A 22,967-nucleotide genomic window follows, 5' to 3' on the forward strand; every position below is an offset into this window, starting at 1 on the left:
ATGGCTGCAATCACCATCTGCAGTGATTTTGCAGGCCCCCTCCCAAAATAAAGTCAGCCATTGGTTCCACTGTTTCCCCATCTATTTGCCATGAAATGATGGGACCAGAGTAGAGGTTAGACTCTGAAAAATACAATATTAAAAATACAAAACAAAATCAATCACAAAAAATTTATATATATATATATATATGAAATTTGTTTTAAAATAGGGTCTTTTTTGCAAGGTAATAGTAGGTTATAAAAATGAAAATTAGAGTAATAAAGAACTTAAAAATTAAAAAAAATAAACAATTTAATAATGATAATAGTAAAAATACATCTAGGAATTTCTCTGGAACTGTTGAGGGAAGTGTGGGGCCAGTTCAATTTCTGATAGTTCCTTGTTCCAACTTATACTTTTTCTCAAGGTCTATAGGCCCCTTCCAATGCTTAGTCAATGATAAATACAGGGTTTTAATTTGTTGCTCCTGTCACTTCCAGAGTAGTTCCCTCTTTTTTGTTCATTGTGGCTTTCTCTGTTTGCAAGTCTGGTCAGTGTCTAATTTCCACCCTGACACAAAGGGGCGAATGTGGTCACTTATTTAGGCTCACTTGTTCAGTTGTGCTATGGGGAGCGAGGAACACTGCAAACAAATATCACTGGTGTGTGTGGGGAGTGCTCGCAGTGTATGGACCACACTGGGTTTGCCCCAGCTCACGGCATGTGTGCTTTCCTGGTCTATACTGCTCGGGCTCCAGGTTGCTCTGCAGGGGACCTGTCCACAGCGTGCCCTGGGTTTCATGCTCTTCCCGGGTCTAAGCTGCTCAGTTTCAGTTTCTTGGATACTCCACAAAGGCACAGACTCGGTTGGGCGTGCGTTTTATGCACTTTCCAGGTCCAAGCAGCTCAGGCGACCAGGTACTTGGTGAGCACACTGTTCTAGGTGGGCTGTGTATCACAGCCCTGGTCCCAGCCGCTGGGTTTCCTGGGTGTGCCACAAGAGCACCACCTCAGGTTTGCCATGTGTCTCCTCTGGGGAGCTGATCTCAGGCTGTGACCCTCCTGGCAGATGTATACCGTCCAGGATCCCAGGAAGACTTGGTTAGCAATGGGATCCTGCTCACAGTTTGGTTGAGGATGCCATCTCTGGGGCCTAGATTGCCCCTTGCTTTCAGGCTCTGGCTGTCATCTGCCTGCTTCTCTGCTTCTGTCAGGGGGGTGAGCCAGTCCACAGCCGGCTAGCTCTCCTTTGGTATTTGCTAAATCCTTTGTTCTGTGAGCGGGTTAGGCTGTTCCTTAGGTTAGAGCTTTTCATGGGAAAGTTCTCTCTCTCTCTTTTTTTGTCTCTCTGGCTATCCCACAGTTTGGGTTGCTATCTTATGTTAGCTCCCTCAGATTGTCCTCAGGGCATTCAGGCCTGGTCCTTACCCTAAGCATGCAACCTGCACCTCCCTGTTCAACCCCCACTCGCTGGTGGCTGACATGAGCATCTGGGCTACTTCTCTTTTGGGAGTTGTGGTTAGGCGTGTATTCTGTGTGTGTGTGTGTGTGTGTGTGTGTGTGTGTGTGTGTGTGTGTTTCCTCTCCCGGTTATGTTGCCCTCTGAGATTTCAAAACTCCCCACACACCCGCCAGTGAGAGGTTTCCTGGTGTTTGGAAACTTCTTCATGACTCGCTCCCTGAGATGGGTCTCCATCCCTAACTTTTTTGTCTCTCTTTTTGTCTTTTATATTTTGTCCTACCTCCTTTCAAAGAGAATGGGCTGCCTTTCTGGGTGCCTGGTGTCCTCTGCCAGCTTTCAGAAGTTGTTTTGTGGAAGTTTCTCAGCATTCAAATGATCTTTTGATTAATTTGTGGGGGAGAAATTGGTCTCCCCATTCTATTCCTCCACCATCTTATTTTCCCCCTGGAAGTGTTTTTTTTTTTTTTTTTTTTTTTTTTGCTCAGTATGAAACATGACTCAAATGATAACTTTGTACTGGGCAGCAAGACTCAGCTAGACCTAGTTCTAATTTTCATTTATTAATCTAGTCTCCCTAGGTCAGAAAAAGTAAATAAGCCAACATTGAGTCAATGATAAATAATAATTAATTCCTCTTGTCTTTTTACTAGGTCTTAAGAGGGCAAGTCTTTTGAAATTGGATACAAAAGGGAGCAAAAACTATGAAAAGGGAGAGGAGGCGGGGAAAAAAAAAAAAAACTATGAAAAGGTAGTAGAGACTAGTCCCTGACTCTGGTGTCTCTACATTGTGAGCAAAATACCAGAGAGAGTCTAGTTTTGCCCTGATGAACAAGATCTGGGGTGGCGTTAAAATGCTTTAAAATGACCTGGAGACAGATTGGAGTGATACCTTGAGACTCAGTCTCACTTCCTTGCCTATTCCTAGGATAGGCAACATGAAGGTCTGTATCTGAGCTCTGGTCCAAAAGCAGGCATTAATACCAGACCTGCCACAGGCCACTTGTCCTGACTTGAAGAATGCTCAGATCCCTGGACAATTTGAATCATTTCTGTATCTTTTCTCTTTTCCACCTACTTAGTATGACCTCTTCTTCCCCTTTCTTTTTTTAAGCACATGGCTTTAAATGGGGCTTGGGAGACTCAAGACATGTAGGTTCAGTACCTGGGTCAGGAAAATCCCCTGGAGGAGGTAATGGAAACACACTCCAGTATTCTTGCACAGAAAATTCTATTGGCAGAGGAGCCTGGTGGGCATGTACAGTCTTTAAATGGGGCTTAATTGAGTTGTATCTTGTGGATGGACAAGGAATAAATTAAAGGAAGAATGTAAATTACTTAAGTCAGCCAATCTCAGTGAATTCTATAAATTTTTAATCTGATTACCAAAGCTTGGAGCATCTGCAAATTCAGCCAGCATCAGATGCAGGGCTCCCTAAGATTCTGTGAGACACTTCTAAGTAGGTCTTGCCCTTCAGTCCTTATCTGACTTATCTATTATGCAATAATATAATATCTATATCTATATAAATAATATCTTATCTATAGTAGATAATTTGACTTATCTATTATGCAATAAATTCACCAAGCTTACAGTCAAGCTCTGTACTACAACCTTAGGTTAGAGAAATGAAGTAGCTATTGCTATTATTATCTCTAAGTTACAGACAAGGAAATAAGATCAGAAGGAATCCCTTCTCTATCTCCACTCTCTTCTGGCAACACTCCATTCTGCCCACCTACCCCTTTTCACCATGATCCAGCCACACTGGCCTCCTTTTAGTTTCTCTAACAGCCTAACCCTCTTCTCATCCCATGGCCTTTGTACTAACTGCTATTCTTCCTGAAATGCTCTTCTGCTTCTCTGAGTAATTGGCTTCCTCTTAAAAAATTCCTTCTTCAGGTTTCAGCTGAGAAGGTTTCCCTGACCACTCTGTTAGGTAGCCACTCCTTTTCAAGTTTTTACTCTCTAATATATCATCCCATTCATTCCCTCAGAACATTACTTAATGCAAGTGTTAGTTTTATTATTTATTTATTTGCTTCATGTTTATCATGTGTCTTCTCCCTTGCCTGTCCCTCTTCACTAGAATGTCAGCTCCTTATGGGTTGAACCTTTGTCTTGTTCCATCCTCAGCAACAAGGACAGAATTTGGCATGAAGTGAGTACTTAACACTATCTGTTGATTGATGGGCAGAAATGTGGTAAAACTGTGGGGTTGTTTATTTAACTACCCTTAGCACAGTACCTGACACTTTAGTAGGTGCCCAGTGTTTGTTGAATGGATGAGAGAATGAATGAATAAACTTACCCAAGGATGATCAGTTACTAAGAGGAGAAATTAGAATTCTCTGAATCTTATAAACCTTGCACTCTTTACACTCTATTCCCTCCTCTCCAACTCTTCCAGTATCTTCTTTGCCTATTGAATTGAGCTAACAGTCCTTCTGCCAGCTGTGAAGCCCCAAACTTACTTCTAAGTCCTCTGTTTTCCTATCAAACAGTATGTGATTAGTATCACGAATCAGTAGTCACAAGTATATGTGTCAATCATTAAAGATAGCAAAGACCAACCTCCACCATAGGAGACAGATAGTAAAGCAGCCCCCATCACCCTCTCCCCCAACACACACAATAGGTAAGACAGGTTATGACTTCAGGACCAGGAGTTACGTTGATAAAGAGGCCAGACCCAGAGAGCCATCTCTTTTGTTTCCTAATTCATAAGGCCTCCACCAACAGAGGGAGAATTCAAAAGAAAGGCACACCCTCATTCAGTGTCACCAAGCCTCTGGTTGTTTCTTTGGGAAACTGAACACACGACTGGCTGGTGGATTCTTGTTCGCTTTTATCCAGTTGTTTGGTCTTAATCAGTGAACACTTAGAATTGACAGTATTAATAACAACCTTTCAAATCCACCCACAGTCTCTTACACATATCTGGCAAATGTTTAAGTGGTAACATATCTATTATGTCAGTTAAAAACCTCTGAATGTTGCCTATTTCCTTACCCAACTGCAGCTACTGCTGGGGAAAGAATTAACTTCTTTGATGGAGAAATCCTACCTGTGGCTACCAATATGGTGACAAAAGTCTTACGGGCATGTATTTTGATACTTTAAAAATTTAAATCTACCAGTCTACCTTCTCTCTCCTACCTTGAAATCATCTTGATTGTGGTGGATACCTTCAGGAAAATAAGGCATTTTTACCCCTGCCTCCACTCCACTCTCCAACTTGCAATAGCCACAGGCATTTTGTTCTCCACAAGGATGTCCAACCTCTGAGGATTTCCCAGCCACTCAGATAGAGACCAACTTTTGTTCCTTCTCAAGATCTTTCTAAAACAGTTTTTCTACTCAAAGACAATCAAGTGGAACAAAAAAACATAATTAAAAGACAGAATTACTTGGTTGAAATGAGTGACAGCCTTGGGTACCACCTTCTTAGTCATCACCATCATCTTGAGGGTTATACTTGAGGACACAATAGAACCATCTGGGGACTCTCAGAGCAGTTTAAAAACAATCACCTGATGTGAGTACAGAAGAATGTCAGAGATTCAGCATTGTTGGCTTTGAAGATGGAGGACAGGGGCCATAAACCAAGAAATATGGGCAGTCATAGAAGCTGGAAAGGACAAGGAAGTGTATTATACCCTGGAGCCCCCAGAAAGCAAAAAAAAAAAAAAAAAAAAAAAAACAAAACTCTGCCAACACTTTTTGCCCCAGGGATACCTGTGTTGAACCTTTGATTTACAGAAGCATAAGATAATAAATTTGTATCGTTTTAACCCATCAAGTTTGTAGTAATTTGTTAAAACAGAGAATTGAAAACTAATTCCTTCTCTTACTCTCTTTTCTATTTTTCTATTTATCTCTTGGTGAAACTACATTTATCCTACCAAATCTTTTACATTCTGAATTTAGTTGATTTCATTCCTGTGGTGTCATTTAACATGTTCCTCTATCGCTTGTATATCCTGCAATCTGGTAATTACATTTAGAGACTTGATCAGATTAACGTTCAACTCATCAGTGTAGCTACTTCGTAAGCATTGAGTGGTCCTCCTTTCTCAGGTGATCTGAGGCATTCAATCCATGGACCAGCATTTGGAAACCATAGATCTTGTCTGACTCCTAGGAATATTGAAGCCCAGAGAGAAGATGGAACCCACACAAGATCATACAGGAAATTAGGGGCAAAGATGAGACTATAATTCTAATTTGAAGTTCATTATATCACTAGGTCCTGGGGCTAGATGAATCTTCAAAAGATCGCTGAGGCAGAGCTCATATGATCAGCTTTTTAGATGATTCAATATTTAGCTCATAGGATAGCCTCAATCTTAGAAAAAAGTTTCAAGTATTTCACCCTAAACTGCTCGAGAATGGAAAAAAAAAAAAAAAGAAGAAGAGTCAGGTTAACTGGACTGGACCCTTGCCAATCTTGTGGTTTGTTCTTCTTCAGAATGGCATCCTAAGGAGGTCACCCTAATGTTGCTTCTTGCCACCTTCTCAATCAGGGTTCAAGAACATAGATAACCCTTGTGAGATAACACACACACCTGCATCTGTGCAACTAACATGAGTAGAATTTGTTATAATTTATAAAACCACTTTATCATCCATTATGCCATTTTACCATCCCCAAAGTCCCGGAAGGTGTACTAAGCAATAATATTATCCCTGTTTTACACATGAGCAAACTGAGGCTCAGAAAGGTAAGGTGACTTACTCCAGGTCACAAAAATTTCAGATATGTCTGAATCCAGACTCTACAACCTTGGGTCCTCCACCCATGTCTTCCCAAAGTAAGCCCCTCATGTGCCCACCTGCAGGCTCAAGCCCATCACAGGCCCTGAACTAGTCCCTACCAGGGTAACAACTTGGTCAGCAGCTTCTACTAAGCAACCAGACTTGGGATTAAGATGTATGGCCAATCAGCATGCTTCCCAGTTCACTATTTATTTATTAATCAGCCACCATTTATTAAGCACCTACCATCTGCAAAGTATTCTTCTAAGCCCTTAGGTAGATTCTCTACAACATTATTTTCCACACTTTACAGAAGAAGAAAATGAGGTTTAAGAGAGATTATTGACTTGTCCAAGATCAAACAACCAACAAGTGGAAGATACAAGATTCAAATTTGAACATGTCTAACTGTAAACTGGGCTTCCCTGGTGGTTCAGACTGTAAAGACTGTTCAATCATTGGGTTGGGGAGATCCCCTGGAGGAGGGCACGCAACCCACTCCAGTATTCTTGTCTGGAGAATTCTGTGGACAGAGGAGCCTGTCAGGCTATGGTCCATAGGGTCACAAAGAGTCGGACATGACAAGAGACTTAGCACAACACAAAGCACAACTGTAAACTGCCCCTGCCCTCTACTCATGCTGCCATAACACACGCAATTCTGAACACCCGTGTAGCCTCTAGGTGACAGCCCTCACTTCTCTTCATTAAGGGAACAGGAAAGGATAGTGACCAGGGTCTAAATGCACAGTGCTAAAGGCCCGGATGAGGTTAGGGACCATGAATGCTAAGCAGGACCAGGCTACATAGGGCTGGGAGTTGTTCCCAGCAGCACCTGGTTGCCTGGAACAACATTAGCAATGATCCTTGATTTGAGGTTCTTCAGATAAAATGGGCTTCCCTGGTGGCTCAGATGGTAAAGAATCCGCATGCAATGCAGGAGAGCTGAGTTTGATCCCTGAATTGGGAAGATCCCCTAGAGGAGGGAATGGCAACCCACTGCAGTAGTCTTGCCTAGAAAATCGCTATAGACAGAGGAGCCTGGTGGGCTACAATCCATGGGGTCACAAATAGTCAGACACAACTGAGTGACTAAGGACAGCACAGATAAGATGGAAAAAGGATGGGGACAAGGAGAGCTGAAGGTATTGGCAAATGAAATGCTGGAGCAATGGACCAGGAGGTCCAGGCTGGAGGAAGAAGGCAGGATGGGGTAAATGGACCAGAAGAGGGCCCCAGGCCTGAAGTATTTTTGGGATCCAAGAATAGGTGAGCAGGAGGAACTGGGGGAAAGAGGACGGAGACTGGGAAACATGGTAGAGGTGTGAGTTGCAGAAAGGGGACATGGAATCATAAGGTTATAACATTTCAGAGGTCCACATCTTTTGGGTATGGGTAGATCTTGGAATTGGAAGTTGAAAAGATGTAGAGATTAAGGTCCAACAAGCTTTGATTTGTAAGTGGAGGGAACCATTACCTTCTCTTGAGATGAGCTTCAGGCAGAAATGACCATCTAGTCCCTGGAAGGGGCTCAGCTTCAGTCTTTCTAGATGGTATACGGAGATGAATTTTCCCCCAAATACAGTTGGCTTGTCCCGTTGAACTGAGCTCCTTTATACACTTTCTCCACCACCCCCTCACAGTTTACTACCAAGCAGCAATAATGGCCAGAGTCATCCTTTGGTCTTTTTGAAGACAGGATTGTGTTGGGATGCCACAGAGAAGAGAGTATCCAGTAGAAGGACATCTAGCTACTTTGATGAATCAGGACAAAGTTGGCATCCGAAACCTAGAATAGGCTGGAACTCAGGAGGAAACCTCAGTTCTAGCTCTTCCTCTGTGGTAGACTGATTTGTGACCTTGTGCCAGTCCCTTCCTTTCTCTGGGCTTAATGTACCCACTAAGATGAGGACGAGTTAGACTAAATGACTCTAAGTACCTTTCCACCTCTAGATTCCAAGGCTCAAATCTAATAAGGGATCATCTGTGTAAGGAACGGGAACTGTCAGGCAAGTTATCCAAGGGAATTGAAGGGATCACACAGGGATTATTGAATTTGAACTTTTTGGGTGTGCTGGGGGCTTACTCCTCTGCTTGACTAGGAACAACTGCTGAGTTTCTTCTCACTGAAGTTGATTGATCTGGTTGGATAACAGAGTGCTGCTGCTAAGTCACTTCAGTCATGTCCAACTCTGTGCGACCCCATAGATGGCAGCCCACCAGGCTCCCCCGTCCCTGGGATTCTCCAGGCAAGAACACTGGAGTGGGTTGCCATTTCCTTCTCCAATGCATGAAAGTGAAAAGTGAAAGTGAAGTTGCTCTTGCCTGGAAAATCCCATGGGTGGAGGAGCCTGGTAGGCTGCAGTCCATGGGGTCGTGAAGAGTTGGACACAACTGAGCGACCTCACTTTCACTTTTCACTTTAATGCATTAGAGAAGGAAATGGCAACCAACTCCAGTGTTCTTGCCTGGAGAATTACAGGGTAGGGGGAGCCTGGTTGTCTGCCATCTATGGGGTCACACAGAGTCGGACACGCCTGAAGTGACTTAGCAGCAGTAGAGTTGCCTATACCGAACAACATGGATGTCTACCAGCATCTATCACCCTGTCACAAATTGCCACAAAAGAGAGTCAGAGAGGGCAAGGAAAGGGCTGAGAGATAAGGGGCATTTCCAGTCAGAGCTCTACCATTTTTTGGCTGGGGCAGTGCTTAGCATGTTGGGAGGCAGGGCAGGGGAAGGGGAATGGAGCAGATGTCTGATGACCATTGTCCTCATAAGAGAGGGCCACGACTGTATTCAGGTCAGTTCAGTTCAGTAGCTCAGTTGTGTCCGACTCTTTGTGATGCCATGAATCACAGCACACCAGGCCTCCATGTCCATCACCAACTCCCAGAGTTCACTCAAACTCATGTCCATTGAGTCTGTGAAGCCATCAAGCTATTGCATCCTCTGTTGTCCCCTTCTCCTCCTGCCCCCAATCCCTCCCAGCATCAGAGTCTTTTCCAATGAGTCAACTCTTTGCATGAGGTGGCCAAACTATTGGAGTTTCAGCGTCAGCATCAGTCTTTCCAATGAACACCGGGAACTGATCTCCTTTACGATGGACTGGTTGGATCTCCTTGCAGTCCAAGGGACTCTCAAGAGTCTTTTCCAACACCACAGTTCAAAAGCATCAATTCTTCTGAACTCAGCTTTCTTCACAGTCCGACTCTCACATCCATACATGACCACTGGAAAAACCATAGCCTTGAATAGATGGACCTTTCTTGGAAAAGTAATGTCTCTGCCTTTCAATATGCCATCTAGGTTGGTCATAACTTTCCTTCCAAGGAGTAAGCGTCTTTTAATTTCATGGCTGCAATCACCGTCTGCATTGATTTTGGAGCCCCAGAAAATAAAGTCTGACACTGTTTCCACTGTTTCCCCATCTATTTCCCAAGAAGTGATGGGACCAGATGCCATGATCTTCGTTTTCTGAATGTTGAGCTATAAGCGAACTTTTTCACTCTCCTCTTTCACTTTCATCAAGAGGCTTTTTAGTTCCTGTTCACTTTCTGCCATAAGGGTGGTGTCATCTGCATATCTGAGATTATTAATATTTCTCCCGGCAATCTTGATTCCAGCTTGTGCTTCTTCCAGCCCAGCGTTTCTCATGATGTACTCTGCATACAAGTTAAATAAGCAGGGTAACAATATACAGCCTTGACCTACTCCTTTTCCTATTTGGAACCAGTCTGTTGGTCCATGTCCAGTTCTAACTGTTGCTTCCTGACCTGCATACAGGTTTCTCAAGACGCAGGTCAGGTGGTCTGGTATTCCCATATCTTTCAGAATTTTCCACAGTTTGTTGTGATCCACACAGTCAAAGGCTTTGGCATAGTCAATAAAGCAGAAATAGATGTTTTTCTGGAACTCTCTTGCTTTTTCCATGATCCAGCGGATGTTGGCAATTTGATCTCTGGTTCCTCTGCCCTTTCTAAAACCAGCTTGAACATCTGGAGGTTCACAGTTCACATATCACTGAAGCCTGGCTTGGAGAATTTTCAGCATTACTTTACTAGCGTGTGAGATGAGTGCAATTGTGTGGTAGATTGAGCATTCTTTGGCATTGCCTTTCTTTGGGATTGGAATGAAAACTGATCTTTTCCAGTCCTGTGGCCACTGCTGAGCTTTCCAAATTTGCTGGCATATTGAGTGCAGCACTTTCACAGCATCATCTTTCAGGATTTGAAGTAGCTCAACTGGAATTCCATCACCTCCACTGGCTTTGTTTGTAGTGATGCTTTCTAAGGCCCACTTCCAGGATGTCTGGCTCTAGGTGAGTGGTCACACCATCGTGATTATCTGGGTCATGAAGCCCTTTTTTGTACAGTTCTTCTGTGTATTCTTGCCACCTCTTCTTGATATCTTCTGCTTCTGTTAGGTCCATACCATTTTTGTCTTTTATTGAGCCTATCTTTGCATGAAATGTTCCCTTGGTATCTCTAATTTTCTTGAAGGGATCTCTAGTCTTTCCCATTCTGTTGTTTTCCTCGATTTCTTTGCATTGATCACTGAAGAAGGCTTTCTTATCTCTCCTTACTGTTCTTTCGAACTCTGCATTCAGATGCTTATATCTTTCTTTTTCTCCTTTGCTTTTCACTTCTCTTCTTTTCACAGCTATTTGTAAGGCCTCCTCAGACAGCCGTTTTGCTTTTTTGTGTTTCTTTTCCATGGGGACGGTCTTGATCCCTGTCTCCTATACACTGTCACGAACCTCCATCCATAGTTCATCAGGCACTCTGTCTATCAGATCTAGTCCCTTAAGTCTTTTTATCACTTCCACTGTATAATCATAAGGGATTTCATTTAGGTCATACCTGAATGGTCTAGTGGTTTTACCCCCACTTTCTTCAATTTTATCTCAATTTGGCTACAAGTTCATGATCTGAGCCACAGTCAGATCCTGGTCTTGTTTTTTCTGACTGTATAGGGCTTCTCCCTCTTTGGCTGCAAAGAATATAATCAATCTGATTTCGGTGTTGACCATCTGGTGATGTCTATGTGTAGAGTCTTCTCTTGTGTTGTTGGAAGAGGGTGTTTGCTATGACCAGTGCATTCTTTTGGCAAAACTCTATTAGCCTTTGCCCTCCTTCATTCTGTACTTCAAGGCCAATTTGCCTGTTACTCCAGGTATTTCTTGACTTCCTACTTTTGCATTCCAGTCCCCTATAATGAAAAGGATATATTTTTTGGGTGTTAGTTCTAAAAGGTCTTGTGGGCCTTCATGGAAACATTCAACTTCAGCTTCTTCAGCATCACTGATTGGGGCATAGGCTTGGATTACCGTGATATTGAATGGTTTGCCTTGGAAATGAACAGAGATCATTCTGTTGTTTTTGAGATTGCATCCAAGTACTGCATTTCAGACTCTCTTGTTGACCACGATGGCTACTCCATTTCTTCTAAGGGATTCCTGCCCACAGTAGTAGATATAATGGTCATCTGAGTTAAATTCACCCATTCCAGTCCATTTTAGTTTGCTGATTCCTAGAATGTTGACGTTCATTCTTTTCATCTCCTGTTTGACCACTTCCAGTTTGCCTTGATTCATGGACCTGACATTCCAGGTTCCTATGCAATATTGCTCTTTACAGCATTGGACCTTGCTTCTATCACCAGTCATATCCACAAGTGGGTATTGTTTATGCTTTGACTCCATCCCTTATTTCTTTCTGGAGTTATTTCTCCACTGATGTCCAGTAATATATTGCACATCTACCGACCCAGGGAGTTCCCCTTTCAGTATCCTATCATTTTGCCTTTTCATACTGTTCATGGGGTTCTCAAGGCAAGAATACTGAAGTGGTTTGCCATTCCCTTCTCCAGTGGACCACATTCTGTCAGACCTCTCCACCATGACTCTCCCATCTTGGGTGGCCCCACATGGCATGGCTTAGTTTCATTGAGTTAGACAAGGCTGTGGTCCATGTGATAAGATTGGCTAGTTTTCTGTGATTATGGTTTCAGTGTGTTTGCCCTCTGACGCCCTCACCTACCATCTTACTTGGCTTTCTCTTACCTTGGATGTGGGGTATCTCTTCACAGCTGCTCTGGCAAAGCGCAGCCACTGTTCCTTACCTTGGAGGAATGGTATCTCCTCACGGCTGCCCCTCTTGACCTTGAAGGTGGAGTAGCTCCTCTCATCCCTCCTGTGCCCATGCAGCCGCTGCTCCTTGGATGTGGGGTTGCTCCTCTTGGCTGCCTCCCCTGACCTCGGGTGTGGGGTAGCTCCTCTCAGCCGCTGCCCTGACCTCAGGCGTGTGGTCGTTCCTCTCGGCCGCCACCCCTGACCTCCAGTGTGGGGTAGCTCCTCTCGGGCTAGTCTAAAAGGTTTACTGACTGAGGTCAAAGTTGTATTCAGAGAGGCCACAACCAGAGTATAAAGCCCCAAGACAGAATGCCAGTGGATGAGCCAAGGTACCAGTATTGCTCAATTACCCCAAACCCCAAGACCCAAGAAGGACCAGAGGTATAATCAAGGTCAAGAGTGTGTATTGCAGGGGGCGGTCCTAAGATGGTGGAAGAATAGGACAGTGAGACCACTTTCTCCACCACAAATTCATCGAAAGAACATTTGAACACTGAGAAAATTCCAAAAAACAACTTCTGGACGCTGGCAGAGGACACCAGGCACCCAGAAAGTCAGCCCATTGTCTTTGAAAGGAGGTAGGACAAAATATAGAAGATAAAAAGGGAGGCAAAAGAGTTAGGGACAGGGATCCATTCCGGGGAGGGAGTCATAAAATAGGAGAAGCTTCCAAACACCAGGAAACCCTCTCATCGGCAGGTCTGTGGGGAGTTTTGGAATCTCAGTGGGCAACACAACTGGGAGGAAAAATAAATAAATAAAACCCACAGATGACGTGCCTAACGGCAGTTCCCAGCAAAAAAGTAACCCAGACACTTGCATCTGCCACCAGCAAGCGGGGGGCTGAACAGGGAAGCACAGGCTGCATTGCTTAGGGTAAGGACTGTGACTGAATGCCCTGAGGGCAATCTGAGGGAGCTAACGTGAGATAGAAACCCAAACTGTGGGATAGCCAGAGAGAGAGAGAGAGAGAGAGAGAGAAAAGAGAGAGAGAGAACTTTCCCACAAAAATCTGTAACCCAAGGCATTGCCATGCCCGCTCACAAAACAAAGGACTGAGCAAATACCAGAGGAGAGCTAGCCAGCAGCCAACTGGCCCATTCCTCACCAGAGGCAGGGAAGCAGGCGGGCAGCAGCCAGAGCCTGAAAGGGGCAAACTCAGCCCCAGAGATGGCATCATCCACCAAACTGTGGGCAGGCTCCCAGTTGCCAACCAAGCCTTCCTGGAATCCTGAATGGATGACATCTTTCGGGAGGGTTGCAGCCAGAGATCAACTCCCCAGAAGAGACACACGGCACACCTGAGATGGAGCACAGGGGAAACCAAGCGGCTGGGACAGGGGAGGTGATAAGATGCACCACACCTAAGGAGAGTGTAGTCGTCAAGCACCTGGTCGCCTGAGCTACTCGGACCTGGGAAGGGCACAAAACACAGGCCCAACTGAGTCTGTGCCTTTGTGTAGTACCTGAGAACCCGAACCTGAGCTGCGTAGACCTGAGAAGTGCATGTAACCCAGGGCCCACATTAGACAGTTCCCCTGCAGAGCAACCTGGAGCCTAAGCAGTGTAGACTGGGAAAGCACACACGCTGTGAGCGGGGGCAAACCCATGTGGCCAAGACACTGCGAGCATTCCCCACACAGGCCAGTGATAGTTGTTTGTAGTGTTCCTCCCTCCCCACAGCATGAGTGAACAAGTGAGCCTAAGTAAGTGACCACCTTCGCCCCCTTGTGTCAGGGTGGAAATTAGACACGGAAGAGACTTGCAAACAGAAGAAGCCAAAATAAACAGAGGGAACAGCTTTGGAAGTGACAGGTGCAACAGATTAAAACCCTGTAGTTAGCACTGACTACATTGGAAGGGGCCTATAGATCTTGAGAAGTATAAGCTGGAACAAGGAACTATCTGAAACTGAACTGACCCCACACTGCCTATAAAAGCTCCAGAGAAATTCCTAGATATATTTCTACTATTATAATTAAAAAAATTTTTTTTATTTTTAAGTCCTCTATTACTCCTTTAATTTTCATTTTTATAACCTACTGCTGCTGCTGCTAAGTCACAACAGTTGTGTCTGACTCTGTGTGACCCCATGGACTGCAGCCCACCAGGCTCCTTCATCCATGCGATTTTCCAGGCAAGAGTACTGGGCTGGGTTGCCATTGCCTTCTCTGTTATAACCTTGCCAAAATAAAATAAAATAAAATAAAACTCTATTTTTAAAGCAAACTTCATATATATATTTTTATAATCTTTGTGATTTTGTTTTATTTTTTTTAATATTGTATTTTTGAGAGTCTAACCTCTACTCTAGATTTTTAATCTTTGCTTTTTGGTATTTGTTATTAATTTTGAACCTTTAAGAATCCAATCTTCAGTACCCATTTTTACTTGGGAGTCTGATTACTGGCTTGATTGCCCTCTCCCCCTTTTAAATCTCCTTTTTCTTCCCTAGGTCACATCTATCTCCTCCCTCCCCCTTATTTTCTCTACCCAACTCTGTGACTCTCTTTGGGTATTCCGGGCTATGAAGAACACTTAAGGAACTGATTACTGGCTAGATCTGTCTCTCTCCTTTTGACCCTCACTTTTCTCGTCCTGGTAACCTCTATTTCCTTCCTCCCTATTCTTTTCTCTATGTAACTCTGTGAACCACTCTGGGTGTTTCAGGCTGTGAATTAATAGGCAATTAATTACTGGATAGATTGCTCTCTCCCCTTTTAATTCTCCCTCTTCTCCTCCTGGTCACCTATATCTCACTCCTCCCTCTTCTCTTCTCCATGTAACACAGTGAACCTTTCTGGGTGCCCCTCATTGTGGTGAATCTTTTCTCCATTAACCTAGATGTTTTATCATTGGTGCTGTATGGATGGAGAAGTCTTGAGGCTACTTTAAGAATAAGACTGAAAACCAGAGGCAGGAGGTTTAAGTCCAAAACCTGAAAACACCAGAGAACTCCTGATTTCAGGGAATAGTAACTGATAAGAGTTCATCCAAAAGTCTCCATAACTACCCTGAAACCAAGCTGCACCCAAGATACAACAGGTTCCAGAGCAAGAAATACCATGCATATTCTCCTGAAACACAGCAACATAGCCCTGACCTAAAATTTTAATATACAGGCTGCCCAAAGCCACACCAAACCCATAGACATCTCAAAACTCACTACCGGACACTTCAATGCACTCCAGAGATAAGAAATCCAGCTCCACCAACCAGAACACCAACGCAAGCTTCCCTAATCATGAAACACTGACAAGCAACTCGTCCAACCCCACCCACAGGGAGGAACCTCCACAATAAAGAGGAACCACAAACTGCCAGAATACAAAAAGGCCACCCCAAACACAGCAATCTAAACAAGATGAAAAAGCAGAGAAATACTCAGCAGGTAAAGGAACAGGATAAATGCCCACCAAACGAAACAAAAGAGGAGGAGACAGGGAGTCTGCCTGAAAAAGAATTCAGAATAATGATAAATAAAAAAGAGTCAATTAATAATGAATAATGCAATAACTGAGATTAAAAAAAAAAAAGCACTCTGGAGGGAACAAACAGTAGAATAACGGAGGGAGAAGATAAGATAAGTGAGGTAGAAAAATAGAATGGTGGAATTAAAAGAAGTAGAGAGGAAAAAAACAAAAGAATTTAAAGAAATTAACAACCTCAGAGACCTCTAGAGCAATGGCAAACGTCCCAACATTAGAATCATAGGAGTCCCAGAAGAAGAAGATAAAAAGAAAGGGCATGAGAAAATACTTGAGGAGAAAATAGTTGAAAACTTCCCTAAAATAGGAAAGGAAATAATCACCCAAGTCCCAGAAACCTAGAGAGTCCCAAACAGGAAAGACCCAAATGAGTCATATTAACAAAAATCAAACACAAAGAACAAATGTTAAAAGCAGCAAGGGAAAAACAACAAATAACACATCAGGGTATTCCCAAAAGGATAACAGCTGATCTTTCAATAGAAACTCTTCAGGCCAGAAGGGAGTGGCAGGACATACTAAAAGTGATGAAAGGGGAAAACCTACAACCCAGATCACTCTACCCAGCAAGGATCTCATTCAGATATGAAGGAGAAATCAAAAGCTTTACAGACAAGCAAAAGCTGAGAGAATTCAGCACCACCAAACCAGCTCTTCAACAAATATTAAAAGATCTTCTCTAGACAGGAAACACAGAAAATGTGTATAAACTTGAACCCCAAACAACAAAGTAAATGGCAATGGGATCATACTTATCAATAATTACCTTAAATGTAAATGGGTTGAATGCCCCAACCAAAAGACAAAGACTGGCTGAATGGATACAAAAAAAAAAAAAAAAATACCCCTATATATGCTGTCTACAAGAGACCCACTTCAAAACAAGGGACACATACAGACTGAAAGTGAAGGGCTGGAAAAAGATATTTCACACAAATGGAGACCAAATGAAAGCAGGAGTAGCAATACTCATAACAGATAAAATAGACTTTGAAATAAAAGCTGTGAAAAGAGACAAAGAAGGACACTACATAATGATCAAAGGATCACTCCAAGAAGAAGATATAACAATTATAAATATATATGCACCCAACATAGGAGCACCACAATATGTAAGGCAAATGCTAACAAGTATGAAAGGGGAAATTAACAATAAAACAATAAGAGTGGAAGACTTTAATACCCCACACACATGTATGGATAGATCAACTAAACAGAAAATTAGCAAGGAAACACAAACTTTAAATGATACAATGCACCAGTTAGACCTCATTGATATATATAGGACATTTCACCCCCAAACAATGAATTTCACTTTTTCTCAAGTGCACACGGAACCTTCTCCAGGACAGATCACATCCTGGGCCATAAATCTAGTCTTGGTAAATTTGAAAAAATTAAAACCATTCCAAGCTTCTTTTCTGATCACAGTGCAATAACAGGAAAAAAAATATTAAAAATTCCAACATATGGAGGCTAAACAACACGCTTCTGAATAAGCAACAAATCACAGAAGAAATAAAAAAAGAAATCAAAATATGCATAGAAACTAATGAAAACAAAAACACAACAACCCCAAAGCTATGGGACAGTGTAAAAGCAGTACTAAGGGGAAGGTTCATACTAATACAGGCTTACCTCAAGAAACAAGAAGAAAGTCAAATAAAAAACCTACCTCTCCACTTAAAGCAACTGAAAAGTAAGAAATGAAGAACCGCAGGGTTAGTAGAGGGAAAGAAATCATAAAAATTAGGGCAGAAATATATGAAAAAGAAACAAAACAGACTATAGCAAAAATCAACAAAGCTAAAAGCTGGTTCTTTGAGAAGATAAAAAAAATTGACAAATCATTAGCAAGACTCATCCGGAAAGAAAGGGAGAAGAATGAAATCAATACAATTAGAAATGAAAATGGGGAGGAGCCAAGATGGCGGAGGAGTAGGATGGGAAGAACACTTTCTCCCCCACAAATTCATCAAAAGAGCATCTAAACATCGAGTAAATTCCACAAAACAACTTCTGAATGCCGGCAGAGGACATCAGGCACCCAGAAAAGCAACCCAACTCTTCGAAAGGAGGTAGGAAAAAATATAAAAGACAAAAAAAGAGACAAAAGAGGGAGGGACGGAGTTCCGTCCCGGGAAGGGAGTCTTAAAAAGAGAGAAGTTTCCAAACACCAGGAAACCTTCTCACTGCCGAATCTGTGCCGAGCTTTGGAAGCACAGAGGGCAACATAAAAGGGAGAAAAAAGAATAAATAAACAAAAATCGCAGATTGTGAGCCCTACAGTAACTCCCCCAGCGGAGAAGCAGTGCAGACGCCTGCACACGGCATTAGCAAGCGGGGGCTGGGCAGGGAAGCGCGGCGCGGGCTGTGTCCCTTAGAGTAAGAATCTGGCCCGAATGTCCTGAGCGCTATCTGAGCGAAATAGTTTGGGCTAGCCAACCAGACTGTGGGATATCTACCACGCGAAAAGCCAGCCCTAACCTAAGACACCGCCAGGCCCGCGCACAGAACAAAGGACTGAGCAGAGATAGCCGGCTACAGACCTTCCCCCTCCGGTGACAGGCAACCAGAGCCGGAAGGGGGCAATCGCAGCCCAAGAGAGACACTATCTATAAAACTGTAAGCAGGCTTCTTTGCTAACTAAAACTTCTTGGGGGTCTGGACGGTCAACATCTGCCTGAGAAGGTGCGCCGGTTTTACACCCAGATAACCAAGTGGCGGGGAGGCGATAAGTCGCAGCATTGGTGCCCGCCAAACACCTCATCACCTGAGCTGCTCGGATCTGGGAAGAGCACAAAACGCAGGCCCAACCGAGTCTGCGCCTCTGAGGACTACCTGAGGGCCTGAACCTGAGCGGCTTGGACCTGGGAGCTCAGCCCAGGGCCGGCCTCTGATTGTTCCCGGTGGAACAACCTAGAGCCCTAGCAGTGTGGGCAGGGAGGCTACACACGCCGTGATCGGGGGCAGAGCCAGTGTGGCTGAGGCACTGCGAGCGCACCCCAGTGTTATCTGTTTGCAGCATCCCTCCCTCCCTCCCCACAGTGCGGCTGAACAAGTGAGCCTAAATAAAATAAAAAAAAATAGTGTCCTCCACCGTCCCCTTTGTGTCAGGGCGGGAACCAGACACTGAAGAGACCAGCAAACAGAAGAAGCTATAACAGAGGGAAACGCCTTGGAAGCTACAGGCCATAGATTAAAACCCTGTGGTTACTACGGACTACATACGAAGGGGCCTATAGATCTTGAGAAATATAAGTCAGACCAAGGAACTAGCCAAAAATGAACTGAACCCACAATACTCACAACAAAACCAGAGAAAGACCTAGATATATTTTTACTATTTTTATGATCAATCTTTCTTTCTTTTTCTTTTTTTAATTAAAAAAAAAAATTAAGTCCTCTATTGTCCTTTAATTTTCACTTTTATAACTATTACTTTGCCAAAAAAAGACCCTATTTTTTATTCTTCTTCAGCAAACTTCATATATATATTTTATAATTTTTTGACCGTGTTTTGTTTTGTTTTGTTTTCTTTTTCTTCTTTTCTTTAACATTGTATTTTTGAAATTCCAAACTCTACTCTAGATTTTTAATTTTAGTCTTTTGGTATATGCTATCAATTTTGTACCTATAGTTTTTTTCATAATTTCTTTGACTTTTTTTCCCCTCTGTTTCTTTCTCTTCTTCTTTTGTATAACATCGTATATCTGCAACTCCAAACTCTACTCAAGATTTTTAATTTATGCTTTTTGGTATTTGAAATCAATTTTGTACCTGTATTTTCTTTATAATTTTTGCGACATTGTTTTTGTTGGTTTGTTTGTTTTCTCTCTTTATTTTTCTTCTTCTTTTTTTTAACATTGTATTTGTGAAATTCCAAACTCTACTCTAGATTTTTAACTTTTGCTTTTTGGTATTAGTTATCAATTTTGTACCTGTAGTTTCTTTATAATTTTCACGACCTTGTTTGTTTTTCTTTGTTCGTTTTTTCTCTCTTTCTTTTCCTTCTTCTTTTCATTAACATCGCATTTTTGAAATTCCAAACTCTACTCTAGATTTTTAATTTTTGCTTTTATGTATTTGTTACCAATTTTGTACCTTTAAGAACCCAATCTTCAGGACCCATTTTTCACTAGGGTACAAGATTACTGGCTTGACTGCTCTCTCTCCCTTTGGACTCTCTGTTTTCTCCACCAGGTCGCCTGTATCTCCTCCCTAACCCCTCTCTACCCAACTCTGTGAATTTCTGTGTGTTCCAGACAGTGGAGAACACTTAGGGAACTGATTATTGGCTGGATCTGTCTCCCTCCTTTTCATTTCCCCCTTTTATCCTTCGAGCCACCTCTGCCTCCTTCCTCTTTCTTCTCTTCTCTGTATAATTCCGTGAACATCTCTGAGCGGTCCAGTTGTGGAGTGCACATAAGGAAGTGACTACTGGCTAGCCCACTCTCTCCACTACTGATTCCACCTCATCTCATTTGGATCACCTCTATCTCCCTCCTCCCACTTCTCTTCTTCATGTAACACTGTGAACCTCTCTGAGTGACCCTCACAGTAGAGAAACTTTTCATCTTTAACGTAGATGTTTTATCAATGGTGCTGTATAGAAGGAGAAGTTTTGAAACTACTGTAAAAATAAGACTGATAACTGGAAGTAGGGGCTTAAGTCCAAACCCTGACTCCAGGGAACTCCTGACTCCAAGGAACATTAATTGACAGGAGCTCATCAAACGCCTCCATACCGACACTGAAACCAAGCACCACACAAGGGCCAACAAGTTCCAGGGCAAGACATACCAAGCAAATTCTCCAGCAACAAAGGAACACAGCCCTGAGCTTCAAGATACAGGCTGCCCAAAGTCACCCCAAAACCATAGACATCTCATAACTCATTACTGGACATTTCATTACACTCCAGAGAGAAGAAATACAGCTCCATCCACCAGAACATCGACACAAGCTTCCCTAACCAGGAAACCTTGACAAGCCACCTGTACAAACCCACACACAGCGAGGAAACACCACAATAAAGAGAACTCCACAAACTGCCAGAATACAGAAAGGACACCCCAAACTCAGCAATTTAAACAAGATGAAGAGACAGAGGAATAACCAGCAGATAAAGGAACAGGATAAATGCCCACCAAACCAAACAAAAGAGGAAGAGATAGAGAATCTACCTGATAAAGAATTCCGAATAATGATAGTGAAATTGATCCAAAATCTTGAAATTAAAATGGAATCACAGATAAATAGCCTGGAGGCAAGGATTGAGAAGATGCAAGAAAGGTTTAACAAGGACTTAGAAGAAATAAAAAAGAGTCAATATATAATGAATAATGCAATAAGTGAAATTAAAACCACTCTGGAGGCAACAAATAGTAGAATAACAGAGGCAGAAGATAAGATTAGTGAATTAGAAGATAGAATGGTAGAAATAAATGAATCAGAGAGGATAAAAGAACAACGAATTAAAAGAAATGAGGACAATCTCAGAGACCTCCAGGACAATATTAAATGCTACAACATTCAAATCATAGGGGTCCCAGAAGAAGAAGACAAAAAGAAAGACCATGAGAAAATACTTAAGGAGATAATAGTTGAAAACTTCCCTATAATGGGGAAGGAAATAATCACCCAAGTCCAAGAAACCCAGAGAGTCCCAAACAGGATAAACCCAAAGCGAAACACCCCAAGACACATAGTAATCAAATTAACAAAGATCAAACACAAAGAACAAATATTAAAAGCAGCAAGGGAAAAACAACAAATAACACACAAGGGAATACCCATAAGGATAACAGCTGATCTTTCAATAGAAACTCTTCAAGCCAGGAGGGAATGGCAAGACATACTTAAAATGATGAAAGAAAATAACCTACAGCCCAGATTATTGTACCCAGCAAGGATCTCATTCAAGTATGAAGGAGAAATCAAAAGCTTTTCAGACAAGCAAAAGCTGAGAGAATTCTGCACCACCAAACCAGTTCTCCAACAAATACTAAAGGATATTCTCTAGACAGGAAACACAAAAACGGTGTATAAATTTGAACCCAAAACAATAAAGTAAATGGCAACGGGATCATACTTATCAGTAATTACCTTAAACGTAAATGGGTTGAATGCCCCAACCAAAAGACAAATACTGGCTGAATGGATACAAAAACAAGACCCCTACATATGTTGTCTACAAGAGACCCACCTCAAAACAGGGGACACATACCGACTGAAAGTGAAGGCCTGGAAAAAGATTTTCCATGCAAATAGGGACCAAAAGAAAGCAGGAGTAGCAATACTCATATCAGATAAAATAGACTTTAAAACAAAGACTGTGAAAAGAGAAAAAGATGGTCACTACATAATGATCAAAGGATCAATCCAAGAAGAAGATATAACATTTATAAATATATATGCACCCAACACGGGAGCACCGCAGTATGTAAGATGAATGCTAACAAGTATGAAAGGAGAAATTAACAACAACACAATAATAGTGGGAGACTTTAATACCCCACTCACACCTATGGATAGATCAACTAAACAGAAAATTAACAAGGAAACACAAACTTTAAACGATACGATAGACCAGTTAGACCTAATTGATATCTATAGGACATTTCATCCCAAAACAATGAATTTCAACTTTTTCTCAAGCGCACATGGAACCTTCTCCAGGACAGATCACATCCTGGGCCATAAAGCTAGCCTTGGTAAATTCAAAAAAATAGAAATCATTCCAAGCATCTTTTCTGACCACAATGCAGTAAGATTAGATCTCAATTACAAGAGAAAAACTATTAAAAATTCCAACATATGGAGGCTGAACAACACGCTGCTGAATAACCAACAAATCACAGAAGAAATCAAAAAAGAAATCAAAATTTGCATAGAAACGAATGAAAATGAAAACACAACAACCCAAAACCTGTGGGACACGGTAAAAGCAGTCCTAAGGGGAAAGTTCATAGCAATACAGGCACACCTCAAGAAACAAGAAAAAAGTCAAATAAATAATCTAACTCTACACCTAAAGCAACTAGAAAAGGAAGAAATGAAGAACCCCAGGGTTAGTAGAAGGAAAGAAATCTTAAAACTTAGAGCATAAATAAATGCAAAAGAAACAAAAGATATCATAGCAAAA

Source organism: Bubalus bubalis, chromosome X, assembly GCF_019923935.1.
Source record: "Bubalus bubalis isolate 160015118507 breed Murrah chromosome X, NDDB_SH_1, whole genome shotgun sequence".
NCBI lineage: Eukaryota > Metazoa > Chordata > Mammalia > Artiodactyla > Bovidae > Bubalus > Bubalus bubalis.